Genomic DNA, 13,889 nt, shown 5'->3' on the forward strand with positions numbered 1-13,889 from the left:
CCAATTTGACTCCGTGAACTACAAATTGAAACAATCATGGTGTACCACTCATAAAATACACGGGCATAAGTTTCCCATTTTACGCGTTTTCAATTTACGCGGCGATTCGAAGGAACGCAACCTCCGTTTATAACGAGTCCTCTAAAAAGGACAAAGCGTTAAACTACACCGCCACTCCCCCCTACACCTTCATGATGGCATGTAAAATCAAATTAATTGACTCTAGTGACGCTCTGTTGCTAAAAGTTCGCACTGCAGCCATGTTCATGTGAGGGAACTGTAAGGTATAAGGATGGGGTAATCTATGTGGGATGATGCTGGTAACGAAAATTGTCACACAGTTATAACAAATTCGGGCAGAAGCCGATACAGTGGGGTTCAGAAAGGATGCCACAAGCCTACATTTCTTGTAAAACAAGGACTATAACCCAGAAGCAACCTCAAACGTATAGTGTAGGTCCCCGGAGTGTCGACTCCGGCTATAACCACGTAGGCCGACTATTGCAACATTCCGACGGACAGAGTATCCAGAGGAGTGATAAACATCCTCTTGGATCTGGCTCTGCTCCTACAGACTTGCCACATTATTGGTATCCAGTAAATGTGTTTATATATTACCTTGCTGCTCCGAAACGGGTCCGATGTTATTTGTAACCAACGTTTTATGAGACATACATAGGTGCGTGGTAATGAATTACAGTCGTCCATTACTTTCATGGCCAGTAAATAAAAATCCAGGGTCGTTAATGAAGGAGATCACCAGCGAGTTCTTTCTCCAGTTCGCTAGTTTGTATTTTACAGCAGCCACTTCTTAGATTTCAGCCAAAATCGTGATCGGCTATGATTTCGTGTTTTTTACACTTCTCATACCTGGCTTTATAACCCTAACGCAATTTGGTGCAGAGTACAAATTACGAAGCTGCTCATTATGCATCGTACTCCGCCCTGTTCTTCCTCCCTCTCAAATCCAGATATTCTCGACAGCACCTTGTTCTAAAATATTCTTAACAATCTCTTGCCTTTGGTCGACAGACCAAGTTTTACACCTACATAAAACAAGTAAAATTATACTTCACGTCATCTTTTTCCGCCAAACGTCGTAATCGAGTGGTTAACACGCCTAATTCGTATTCGGGAGGTCCCCGGGTTCAAATCTCAGCCCGGGGACCTACTATCCTCCCTGTATTTTTAGATTCTTTTCGTGCTTTTCATAAGTCCCTCCAGGAAAATACCGAGATAGTACTTTAAATTAGGCCACAACCTTTCCAATTCATTATTTACTACCATCCTCTCATTCGACACTATATACACTAAGCCAGTGGTATTCAACCTTTTTTGTTCGCGTACCCTCAGATATAATTTCTCTTCAACTTTATACCCCCAAAGTTGTTGGTGTATAATTCAAGTTATACATAGTATATAATCTACATCTAAAATAAATTACATTACTGATTATTCAGTGTTTATCATAAAATAATATATATATATATATATATATATATATATATATTTAATTTCACGTACCCCCTAAGATGTCTTCGCGTACCCCAGGTTGAATACCACTGCTCTAAGCCATTTAAAAAGCGTCGTTAAACAAACTATAAATAAATCTGCGTCTTCCGATAGTCGAGTAGACAGTAAGACAAATAGCTCTAAAATAAATTGGACTTCACATTTCCCGAATTAAATATTTTTTCTTTTATTAATGAATTCGATTTTGATTTGTCACTGTCACTCACACATAAACGTGTGACGTAACTTGAAAACGTCCGAAACGTCCTCAAATTCGTACCACGCCGCCCACAAAGGGATATCCAAAAATTGAGCTACATCACTAAAATTAGAAGCAATTCTTGTTAAATATAAGTCCGACACCAAATGCTCTTCTCTTACAAAACCGGTTGTTAAATACAGGCAACCGCCGTGTTATCTGGGCCATGTAAATTTCTCCAACAGGTGCAGTCTCTTTTTTCGTATATTTATGTGTTTTTTTCCTAATCTGTATTCAACAATTGATCAAATTTGACTTGGATAGAAAATTGGTCGCTAACTGAAGCTTGTCAGGCAATTTGGTCACGCCTTATAAATTATAACCCTGCTGAAGCAGCAACGCAAGAGGACCTGGAGAACACAAAAGAGTCAATAATCTTTATTCTCTGGAACACTACGTCAAAAGTATTTTAATGCAGAAACAAGTTTTCCTTGGGTCAGAAATAATATTTCATATGTAATCAAGAGATACTTCTTGTAGTCAATGAGATTAATATTCAACGAACATGTTGCTCGGATGAAGAAACGAATATCCATGAGAAAAGCAGATAAAAAAATTTGGACATCGAAGATCGCACGAGTTACTATTAAAATGTTCTTAAGCATGGCTCTAGAAATACAAACGTAGCCGTTTAAAAAGTCCACTAGCCCACTAACACGCAGAGTACAAGAATATATATGCACATAAATATGAATATTTTAATACTCGCCAGACGTTTCACTCACCCTGGCAAACGAGAACAGCATTTATAGGGCCCTGGTTTCGGTTTTATGAACTGGGCCTTAAATGGCTCAGAATCATGTTCGATGCGTACCGTCAGTTTACGTACACAAACGATTAAAATCGTTGGCGGCTAACACCCCCCCCCTCCAATTCTCCCCGTACATTTAAATTTGAATGTTGTTTGGAAAGGAGTTTTATCTAGAAACAAACTCAAAAAGGCTAAGGCTTACGCGTTATATTCTAGCTACCATAATCGAGGACATCTAATACATTCTTCAAGAATTTGACAAAATCAAATATTTCGGAACAATAAAGACAAAGCAAAATTACATTCACGAAGAAGTTAAGAGGAGATGAAATTTGAGAAATGTTTGCTACAATTCAGCTCTGAATATTTTAACTTCCCGTCTCCTGACTGAGACATACATATCAAAACCATAACCCCCCCCCCCCCCAACGTGTATTTATGGGGATGTAAAACGCACTGTTAGTCCCTCACCTCACAGAAAACAAAGACGAAGCGTTCGGGAACAAAATGCCAAAGAGATTGATCAGACGTCAAAAGTGACGTAACTTGACGAAAAGAAAACACAACGCGGAGTTTCATAATTTGCGCTCAGCGCTAAAGTTATTAAAATAAACAAACGAAGGAAGATGAGGTGGCCATAGCTCAGGTGCGATGTCCCAGTTTCGTCCCAGGGCAGTCTACGTGGGATTTGCGGTAGACCAACTGACACTGGGATATGGTTTTCTCCGCGTGCTTCTGTTTTCTCCTGTCAATATCGTTCAACTGCCGCTCCATACTCACTCTCAGATCATGAGGACCCCGGAGGATGAACAGTGGGTCCTCAGTTCCACAAGGACATAATCTAACACCATCGTAAGAACGAGAAGTTCGTCGGAACATTTAGCACATACGGGGGGGGGAAGGAAAATAATCACTTGGCGATATACACGCTCTAGGTGTTAAAGAAAATATTGACTGAATTCATCTGGCTCAGGATATAATCCAGATTTTGATTGTCTTCAGTGCCTCCAGAAAACTTCTCACTGTCAACTCAACATTAAGAAACTCCACAAGTTCTTCAGCTGTGTCAGTGAACTACATTTCTCGTGATGGCCGAACAGCACCAGTTCTCTTGAGCCTTACCAGGTAAAATTTACAGCGCACTAAAACGATGCAGTTGCTGTGATAATTTTAAAGAAAAAAACCTAACCTAAACACTACCTGCAAAACACCATCACCTTGTCGGCATTCACTGGAAACAAATTACTATTTTTATTAGTCATCTACCTAGCCTTTCTCGAGGACAGCCATTAAAAACTCTACGAACAGTTGAACGCACGGGAGTGATGACCCATTCGCCTCAAAGTCACACAGTGGCGGATCTAAATGCTTTGTGGCCAGAAGACTAAATTCACATTCGTCCATTCAACACTCAGAGCTGACCTAGGTCCTAATTCTTTGATGGTATTACAGCCGTACAACTTGGTTAATTAATTCTTGTTCCATTTAACGACTTTTCAAATGCATATTATTATGTATTAACCGGGAGAGCTCAGTCTATAACCTGAAACAGTTGCGAAAAAGAAGACGCAATGTATGGAATCAAATGCACTAAATTTATATGATGGTTAAAAGACAGCGTACAGTCCAACAGAATACCAATAAGATCATCACACAGTTTTCAGTTTAAGCTAATACCAAACGATTTTCGAGCTAAGGATTTTAAAAAGCATGTCATTTTCCAAACATAATTTTCTGGAATCAATAGACCCGTTAGACTGCATAAGTTTATAAACATCAACATTTCAAAAAAATACTATTATGTATCTTCAAGTCGCCCGCAAAGAAGAGGTACTTAAACTGAACATAAAAAGCAAGGCAAGGCGATGATCTTTCAATTAGGCGCACATGGGGGAAATGAAAAATGCTTAAAAATTTTTGTTGCAAAACCTGGAGAGTATAAAGTACTCGAAAGACCAACTGGTAGATGGGAGAATGCTACAAAACTGGATCTTATGGAAAGAGGGCTGGAGGGTGTACAGTAGATTCATCGCTTCAGCGGCGGGCAATTATGAAGTCGGTAATAAACTTCCGGGTTCCATAAACGACAGTGAATTCTTGACTAACTGAGCGTACTATTAGCTTTACATAAAGGACTGCTCGTGAAACTGTTAGTCGATTAAAAAGAGAGGATCTTTAAGCAACTTCAGACTTCACAAAGAACGAAAATAAAAGGGTTTCAAGTACACGAACAATCTGTCTATTGGCCAAATAACTATGAAGCCACTTGGCATAAACAGAAGGAAGTCCGTATTAATATTTCGGGAAACATCGTCAAAAGTATCACTTAAATAAAAATGCATTAATTACACATAATTGACACAAATATTATGCATACAACAGCCTATATTACGTTCACGTGCGTATTACCGTATTTTTTCGACTCTTAAGGTACAATTTGGCTGCACGCGACAGAGACAAGCGACCGAGGCAGGAGACAGAATTGCGAGACCGAGACTGGTCGCTTCCTGTCTGCTCTCTGTAGAATCGTATGAAGTACAATTACGAGCGCGAGACAAAGACAGGCGACAGAGACAAAGCACAGGAGACCGCTCTCGGACCAGTAGTGTCTCGCGACGGGCTCAGGCAGCACGTGTGTTGTTGAGTAAAATAATGGCAGAAATTAAATTTACTGGTGACCAAGATGAGCAATTGGTGGAATTACTAGCAGTAAACCGACCACTGACCACCGACAGAAAGATCCTTCTTCACGTCTGGTTTTGAATATTGAACTCATAGGTTTTCTTTGTTTCTTTCGCAACAAATAACACAGCAACACATCATCTTCTTCGAGTAACCTTTTTAGAAGCATTTTTGTACTCATTTTTCACAGAATATGTGCACGTATGTCTCAACAAAACAAAGAAAACAAACACTTTGCCGCATGTCTCGGTCGTCACCTCAAAAGTGTGTGGCGACAAGCTGCGATGTGTCCGTCTCCCGTCTCTGTCGCGTGCAGCCAAATTGTACCTTAAGAAGCACCCTTGATTCAGTTGTCAGAAAAAATTACGTATATCACAACAGCAATTGTCAATATACAAACATAAAATTTCTTTGTATTAATACCTCCAGAATATTCTTTGTTTACTGTCCCATGACTAGTGTCATGAACATTATGATGTTCATTGCGCTTTAACCATGTAATATAATTGTTCGATATCGATTCTTAGACGCCATCAAATGTAAAAAGCATACCGATTTCAAGAAATTTAAAATGTGAAAACGCGACACATTAAATCGAACATTTAATCTTATACTACCAACATAAGGCACTGGTAAGCGGCATTATCTACAGTCCTACCAACCGCCGCCAGAAAATCCTGGAATATTCTTTTAAGTCGGTAACAGCACTCTCTGCATTCGTAATAATGAGTTAACTTGGATGTATCACAAACCTGGTGTCTCAAAACATAGCAGAAAGTTAGGTTTATTTAATAAAGTTGCAGTCCAGTACAGCAGGAGCTGAACACTGTCTTGCATTTGACTCCAGAATGTCTGCCCCCAAAATGTTTTCAAGACACGGGAATAACTTTCATTTCCCAAAAATGCCGATGAAAGAAATCTACTCTTGTCAGGAAATGAAACACGGTCGTGTACCCTGCAGTCAGACATTCTACGGACAAATCAAAATTTTATTCAAAAATACGTTTACAGCTGATGGCGATAGATCCGCGATCCAGAAATAATATGACCAAAGAAAAACCCGCTCAGCACTTGCACGGTTGAATTTTGCTGTATGCGCCATATACCAGTCTTGCTGAAACTAGTCTTAATTAGGATTTGAAGTTCTCACGGCGGTGAGTACCAAGAGAGCCATCTTCTATCCATAATCGAAAGAACACCATTAGGAAGTTAAGTTGGCTTTGCATTTAGTTTTATTTTTAATAATATGTGTTTCTACGTAGTGAATATTCAGTCGAATATATACACTTAAATAAATCCAAGTAAAAGCGATTATAATCTCCTCAAAAGTAAGCTGTGGGCCTCGATCCCAGATGCTTTCAACAAAAGAAGGCATTCAAAGCTTTACAACTTGCAGCTTTGACCTTCCAGCGCGGCACCAAGAAAGGGACTCGTCTAGTGACATCAGCACTCCTTCTCACTGGAGGCTCCATCCATTTTATGGGATGAGACAGCACAGAAATCGGGCAGACAATGGAACAAAAAATTATACAGTTCCTTACCCTTTATTACACTGCAGGTAAAAGAATGTATTACATGTCTCAAAAACATCGTAAAAACTCGTGCACTGATTCGTACACATTTAAAAGAAAATATCATTCCTAGAATATCTACTATAAACGTATAGAAAGGTTCTGTCGTCAGTGTCAATCTGCCATCCAAATTCGGAGAAAATTTCGAAAAAAATATCTTCATGGAGCAAAGTCCTTCGAAATAAGTTACTCATCTAGTCCACATTTCCTGCCTTTTATGGAATATAAGTTTCAAATACGATGTTCTTAAGAGCCCTCAACTGGTCCGTATCCTGTTAAAGACCTAACGTGTAAAAAAGTTGTCAGTGGAACCACGGTTCCGGAGAATTTGACGTAAATACGTCTATACGGAAAGGAAGTTTATATATTGGCTTTATTCTAAATATTTCCTTTATACATGCTTTACAATTGAGATAAGTTTGATAAAGACTTTGCTTATTTAACTTGAATTAGTTACGCTTAAAATGGGTCTGTGGTAGATGAATGTAATGTAAGGTTTTTTTTATTTATTTAGTGTTCTGTCTGACGACAGGTCCATATGAACAGGATCCGTCCATCCTTTTCTCGGACTGGGACCTGTTCATATACGTTCTTGGCAGATGATCCAGAAGTGGTTTGCCATTGCCTTCTTCTGTGTGTGAATGGAGTAATTGTTGGGATGCCACGGAGAAACCGGGGAAGCCCCCGGAGGAAAACTCCGTGTTGCCTAGACCACGGTAAGGTAAGGTAATGTAATGTTTTATAGGTAATAACAATGCCGAGTAAACAGATGACGTTTCCTAGGTAACCATCGTTGTTTATTTGTTGATAAACCATTGTTACACTTTGCCGAATGACACTGACCCTAAAATATAGACGTATTTACGTCAAAAATGTGTGCATAAATGACGATACTTCAGTACGAAAAAATTTAAGATCAATTTTAATATTATTCTTCCATTTACACCTCGATCTCCTAAGTCGTTTATTCCCTTTATGGCTTTAGCATTACATTGCAGAGATTTCACGACTAAAAAAATTACAGTATTGTAACGAGATATTCATTTGCTTTTTCGACGAATAAGTTCTGTTGGACACGGGCTTATTACTGTCAACTCACTAGGTAAGTCAAATTCGATTCCTTGTTGAACGGGGAATTTGTCACACACATTTTTGACATGTTATCATACAGGTATACAAATTTTATTTAGGATGTTGAATGTATGTAATTATGGCATTTCTTCGATTCAAATACCACATACGACGATAATTTTTATTTGGTAAACAAACATGTTTGGACATAATAGTGACATCTATTGTAGACGAAGTGGCAGTACAACAGGTTTCTTCAGAATTCTAATAATTTTCCTGCTAATCATTCCTCTGTGGCTCCATACTAATGTAACACCCAATAAATTATCATTCCCACATTTAGGGGCTTCATCTCTGACCGGGCACTTCGCCGTTGTCGGAGTAAAGGAAGTTTAGAATCAGTTCGAAATGAGGAACACTATCATACAGCGTGTCCCATTTACAACTCAACTCAATAATAACCACTGTTTATTCACAAGAAGTCCTGCATTAATTCTCGAACATTACTTCGCATCGAAACAGTTTGCTACAATTCGTGAAACATTTAATAATGCGTATCCTGACAAGAAAGTTCTATAAGCTGTCCCTAGCTAACAAAAACTAAAACTCGTTTGTCTTGTTATACCAATGTCACGACAGCTTACAAGTACTGTCGTGGTTGGGGCCGCGTTTTAAACGGAACACACTGTATAACAATAAAATTCTTCAATAACCAGAACTAGAAGACATCTTGGCCTATATGTTCTGTTTGTCTGCAGCTAGTCAAGTAATAGGTTTTTAAATGATACTGTTTCATCTACATAAGTTACGCAACGTAAAATAAAGTGGAAATAACGCAGAGTGAGTAAGAAAGGTGTTGAAATGTGTTTTTTTATTTTACGATACTATATTTATTCAGTTGAATCCATACCCTCAGGCGGTGTTCATTTAACAACTATCTGAAAATAAAAACATCTGCACTAACTCTAATTAGGTCCCTTCCTCCAGATTTTCCGACTAGAATTTTGTACGCATTTCTCGTCTCCCCGTGCATATCATGTCCTATCCACGTCACCCTCCTCGATGACATCACCAGAATACTATTTTGTGAATCTCGTTCCACAAAATAATGTAATATCTTTAACATCTGAGTTACAAAATGCTACACAATGTACCGGTACGTGACAAGCATATAACCGACATCTTTCAGCCCAGGTAAGTGAAAACTTAAACAAGACCCAGTTAAAACAATGGAATAAACGCGCAGTAAGGGGCATGAACAGCCGAACAGAACATTCCAACCACGTACCCTGCACCCCAGTGCTCCAATATAAACCGCCAGGCAGGCATTGGTTGTCCACTCAACAGGCAAAGTTCCTCCTGCATTACAAGAAACAAGCTGGTACATTCTTCTTACTCCTTGAGGCACGTCAAAGATCCTGAATCGTTCAAGCGTAAGGATTCAACTCGAATACCTCGTTTATTTTGGGACGTACGTACATCTGGAGTCACGGAGTTTCCTGCAGTGCCGACAACCCAACAGTTGACAACCAATAAAAGAACCCTTAACCTATTTTTAAATGAGATATTTAAGAACGCTATTGATCCTTCGACTTTCTGAAGACGATGTTCCAAATTAAGGTTACACCGCGTGGAACAAATGGAAAGGTGCTTATAAACTGTAAATAGGTAGGCGATTCGCCACAGCGGCCTAATGTAAGATGCCCCAATTCGTTAGTAAATAAGGAAACCATGGAAATTATCAGTCAGATTATCCGGCAGACATAACTAGGCAGATGTTCCGACCGGGGTACAAAAACAAGTAAAGAGAGTTACCGCTATATTAACCTCATGCATATTTAAAATGAGACGTGTTCCACTAAGACTGTTATGCGCTGTTTTAATTAAGTGTGTAATATAAACCACGGTATTACAGAGTATTTCATAATGCCGCATGAGGGCTTCATCTTGAACATGGCATGGAATAAATTCAAATGTCTCAAGATAAGTCCAGTTGCGGGCTCTTGTGAACATGGTAATGTACCTTCCGGCTCCATAAAATGGATGAATTTTCTGACCAGCTGAGCGACTAATAGCTTCAATGAGTTAGCCGTAACCTCATCATTCACTGTAAAATTTCAGACGTTCAACAATAATTAGGTGATCGTGTGAACTTTATCATCGTTGATGCATGCACATTCAAAACAACGACTTACTATCACTAAAAAAAACTCTACCCTTTTAACCGCTGATATTGGTGTCCCTTGTGTACAGAGAATTTCACGTGTACCTCGGTATCTGTCTACTGAGGAAAACCACGACAAACCTCAGTCAAGATAGCAGGTCTCCATCTAGATATGAGGAAAAGAAAAACTAGTATAAGGAGTCAGAGAGAAAAAGAGTTAAAGAGAATAGAAGTGAAAAGTAAAAATAAAAGAAGAAAGATGTTCTTTCTCTTATTCTCTCTTTCTTATTCACTGTCTTCCCCTATCATCCTCCTACTTACTCAGATAAATCTATGAGCACATAATCTACATTTATTCCTGACTGTTGCAAAGGAATTCTATTATGAAATATACACCAATCGCATTCCTAATTCATGATGCAGTAGTTTTATACGGAACCAATAAAGAAAACCGGACCTTAAACAGTTCAAGAAAACATAAACCTATTCTAACAATTGCAATAAAACGCTAAAGGATTCATGAAATTATAACAGCACTTGCTGGCCTTCAGCTGACACCTCTGAAGAATGTAGGCCCCCACCTCCCACATTCGGTCTCGCTATTTTCACCCCTTGAGTTGTTGTAATGGTAGCAGATTTCATATTTGCCCAAATTCATGACTTCTGAGACGCGTAACAGTTCTGAATTGCTAAAACAATTCTTGTAGAACGCCTGTACTTGAATCATCATAATTATTACCACATATAAAAATCTAAATAATTTTGTTAAACATAACATTTCCGACACAAACAGTAGAGGGGACTGAGCGGAGAAAAAATTCTACATTCACTGTAATACTTGTCGTCGCAATGTGCTTGGCACCATTCACAACTGCCCTGGTTCTCCGTCTAAAATTCAGTACGCATTTCTTGTATCCTAAATGCGTGCTACATTACCTGCCCATTTCGCCCTTGATTTGATGGATATAACACGCAAAACGCATAGGAAATGTGAAATGTATTCGAAGTGTTAGCCAGAAAACCTGAAAAGAACAGTGACCGTTTGGAAGACCTAGAGGTAGATGGCAGGATAATAATATGCCGATAAGGAATGAAACCCCAAAATGAGTGTCCTAGAGCAGTGGTATTCAACCTGGGGTACGCGTACCCCCGGGGGTACGCGAGGACATCTTAGGGGGTACGTGAAATTTAAAAAAAAAAATTATGATAAACACTGAATAATTAGTAATGTAATTTATTTAATTTATTTTAGATGTAGATTATATACTATGTATAACTTGAATTATACACCAATAACTTTGGGGGTACAAAGTTTAAGAGAAATTATATCTGGGGGTACGCGAACAAAAAAGGTTGAATACCACTGTCCTAGAGAACCCTTTCACTGTAAAATATTTTATACTACGGAACTCGTGAAGCCTCGTACCTGCCCGGATTATTTGGTAATGCAAACGCAATGTTTGAAAAACATTGAATACATCAGTGTTTCTCAACCCTTCTGATACCCCCTCCCCAAAATTATCTCATTCTGACAAAACGTAATACACACTGAACTAAAATACATATGGAATAGTACAGCTATTTTTGTGACATATTTTACTCCAATGTGGAAGTAAGAAATGAGACGAAAAAGCTTAAAACTTATAGTAATACAGAATCCCCCCCCCCCCCAAAAAAAGAAGCTCTGAACCTACTCAGCTAGTCGACCCTTTCGCACATATTGCTGACTCCCTGTTAGTAACAGTGGTAAACAGAATTTTTAGTGGGGAAATGTTTTTGGGAAATGTCCACTTCAAATGAAATGTATGATTCGTCAAAATGCATCTCAGAGCGATTGGTAGCGATGATGGGAAGTGGACTTCGGATTCTGAGTAACAAAGCGTTGTTGTTAGGTCTACTGCTATCTGCGATTACAATAATTTCTCTGTTCCGGGACTGTATACACCGAGACTATGCAAACTGATAAAAATGCAGTATTACAGAAACACAGGAACACGGCTCAAACTTTCTTTCACGTGCCGTTTTGCTCTCCACTGCTTTACATCAAGCAGAAGATAATATCTAGCACTCTGTCAACCCGTGCTTCACAACAGAGCAACGTGTCCTCTCATGCGGCAAATTAGTTCTGTTACTGTCACAATAGATACCTCCAAAATCCTGCCTACAAGCTTCACCCCTCCCATAATCACTCAGATTAGCAGACCTTCGAAACGAGAAAATGCTTAAATTAACTTTTCTTGCAGTTTTTTTTCACAAAACGTTTCATAAATACACAATCGCAGGGGATGTCAGTGAGAGTGACATTCAACCCCCGACAGAATATCACTGAGGATATGAAATAAAAGTTTACGCAGAGAATGATGAATGAACCATTACTTCTGTTAACTAATGCTCACTTAACAACTCGAGCAAAGCTGACCCTTGTCAAAACACGCCAAGAAGATGTATAAAAGTGACCGACACGAAAGAAGGTGGATGGCATCTGCAGGTAGCGGGCCCGTCCATTTTCGAAGCTGTTCTTTGACCTGTTCTACTACTCTGTGACATTTAGGACCTCAATAACTTGTTAATTCCGCCCGGATTGACAACAGTTTCATCAATATGGGTATTGACACTTTTCATTTATAATAAACTTCAAATGCGTGTTTCTGGCCTCTTTAACTTACATTTACAACATTATTAACAGCATACGCTTTCCAGCTCGACTACGAGACAATTATGCTCTCATATACCAAACCATAACGAAGCAATTAAATTCGATATCCCAAGCCACATCATATCTGTCAAAATCGGTTTAAATTAAATTCCAGTTCATTAAGTGAACATCTTGAGATACCACATGCACATCCAGCAACCCTCTCTCCTCTCTCCTACACAAGCACGCACTCCCAGCAACTGCCTCCCGACCAACCGAGTTAATCAAAACATTATTACAGTAAATAAATGTTATCACACATGCGCAGTTTGACAGCGAATGTAGTGCGCGAGGATTTGAAAGATACACTGGAGAGGGAGCTGAATTGGGTTAAAATTAATATAATTTTTAACGGTGTGCAGGATATACTTACAGCCAGAATTAAAATTTGTGGCATCTAATCACCAGCAGACTTGAAATACGAGATATCGTAAGCCCGCATGACACAAACACTAGTTTATGAACTGACCACATAGTTTACACGCATTCAAAACTGCTATTTGTCTTCAATTTCAATATTAAACAATATGACCATTATAAAAGTATTTCGCCGGCCTCCCACATGTCTAATTCATATACAGACAATTTCTACCGTCCAATCCTACTACTTGTCAATGTTCTACGCAAGTTTAAATCTGTATTTTGCGACTGTAGGTTTACTTTTTAAAACTGTATTATGTTCCCATCTTACAACACACACACTTGGAAAATCTTTCCTCTACACATTCAAAATTCCGTTATATGTTGATTTTTGTTTTGTTCTAAGACGGCTGCTATATGACATTTACACCCAGAACACCACAGTTGCATTCTAAATCGAAGTTGTTTATAGGTATCGTTCGGTTTATTGTGGTTGGTCATTCAACGCGTAAACATGCCTGACTGTTCTTCAAAACAACAAAATAAGAAAATAAGCATGAAGTACCTTCAGTTCTGTACATACCTTCTCACCTCTTCACTTAAAACGGATTCTTCACGGGCACGAATCTGGAGTAGCACATTCTATGTCAACAACACAAAATTCCACGCTACAGTCATACAGAACAGAAATCACGATGCAGCAACTGAAAACTAAATCACCTTCCCGGAGCCATGATACCGCATTTGCCTTGCTTCTGTATCATTTTAGGAATGTGTTGAAGATTAAGCTTTCTATTGGCCAAGACGTAAATGGAATTACAATT

At 38.9% G+C, this 13,889-nt stretch overlaps 1 protein-coding gene across 1 annotated transcript in view; it reads right to left on the reverse strand.

The window, feature by feature from the left end:
• The window catches only part of LOC110826934 (interference hedgehog), a 66,948-nt gene extending 53,130 nt beyond the window's left edge, over positions 1–13,818 (reverse strand). Inside the window, exon 1 of the mRNA XM_087349584.1 lies at positions 13,649–13,818. The gene's annotated coding sequence lies outside the window, so the exon portion shown is untranslated. The remainder of the gene's footprint in view (positions 1–13,648) is intronic.
• Positions 13,819–13,889: the final 71 nt, after the last annotated feature.

Source organism: Zootermopsis nevadensis, unplaced genomic scaffold, assembly GCF_977971745.1.
Source record: "Zootermopsis nevadensis isolate Lab colony 2312 unplaced genomic scaffold, Znev_1.0 Znev_ptg000016l, whole genome shotgun sequence".
Classification (NCBI taxonomy): domain Eukaryota; kingdom Metazoa; phylum Arthropoda; class Insecta; order Blattodea; family Termopsidae; genus Zootermopsis; species Zootermopsis nevadensis.